Source organism: Lepisosteus oculatus, chromosome 16, assembly GCF_040954835.1.
Source record: "Lepisosteus oculatus isolate fLepOcu1 chromosome 16, fLepOcu1.hap2, whole genome shotgun sequence".
NCBI classification, from domain to species: Eukaryota; Metazoa; Chordata; class Actinopteri; order Semionotiformes; family Lepisosteidae; genus Lepisosteus; species Lepisosteus oculatus.
In genome coordinates this window covers 20,673,075-20,673,941 of record NC_090711.1, presented here as the reverse complement: position 1 = coordinate 20,673,941, position 867 = coordinate 20,673,075, and the positions used below count along the sequence as shown (strand labels likewise).

At 51.0% G+C, this 867-nt stretch overlaps 1 non-coding gene across 1 annotated transcript; it reads right to left on the bottom strand.

Annotated features, from left to right (window-relative positions):
* Positions 1 to 465: 465 nt before the first annotated feature.
* On the bottom strand, positions 466 to 650 carry LOC138223465 (U2 spliceosomal RNA). Its single transcript, XR_011181893.1, has one exon. It is a non-coding gene; the product is annotated as a U2 spliceosomal RNA (small nuclear RNA).
* Between the last annotated feature and the right edge of the window lie 217 nt (positions 651 to 867).

The following is an 867-nucleotide window of genomic DNA, read 5'->3' as shown; positions in this document are numbered from 1 at the left end:
CCCCTCCGACCAGCAGCAGCTATGCCGAGGCAGCTGCAAGCAAAAGCTGACTGTCGGCACCTGTGGGCAGAGGCAAGGGGCAGCCCTCTCTCGGGAGGGAGGGACGGACACACGCACATGCCTGCCTGCCTGCAGACAAAAAAGTTTTTTGGAGGGAAGATCGCCCGGCTTTTGAAAGGGGCCTGCCTGCAAGGACGGACACAGACGGACCTGCCTCCCTGGAAAAAAGATGAAAAACCTACGTTTTTTGGAGGGGAGCCGAAAAGAGGGCCGGCCTGCTTGCCGAGAAAGTCCAGCCGTGGGAAAGTGCGCAGAGGGAGGATGGGAATGGAGACGGACACAGGGGAGAGAGGGGGAGAGAGAGACCGAGAGACGCATACAAATGGACGAGAGACGAGACCGGAGAAGAAGGAGCTCCAGTCCACCTCGCTTGCTTGCTACGTCTGTCTTTTCACCGCTGAGAGAAGGTAGTGCACCGCTCCTGGAGGCGCTGCAATACCGGGCCGATGCGTGGAGAGGACGGAGCAAGCTCCTGATCCAGCTCCCTGTTCCAAAAATCCATTTAATATGTGGTCCCCCGATGGGGGACGTATCAGATATTAAACTGATAAGAACAGATTTTTTGTGTTTTTTTTTAAGATATAAACTATACAAATTAAAGGTTCCTACCTATACACGCCAAAAAACATCAAACTGAAACTAACCTAAATTAACCCAAACCATCGATAAACAACACAAACCATTCTCAATAACCCCACCCCTTATTCAAGTCATGATCCTGCCCCATCCAACTCATTCCCTTACCACCACCCGCTAGAATATTTCCCCTAACCAATCCTTATATAAAGTACTGTACATATCTACAAA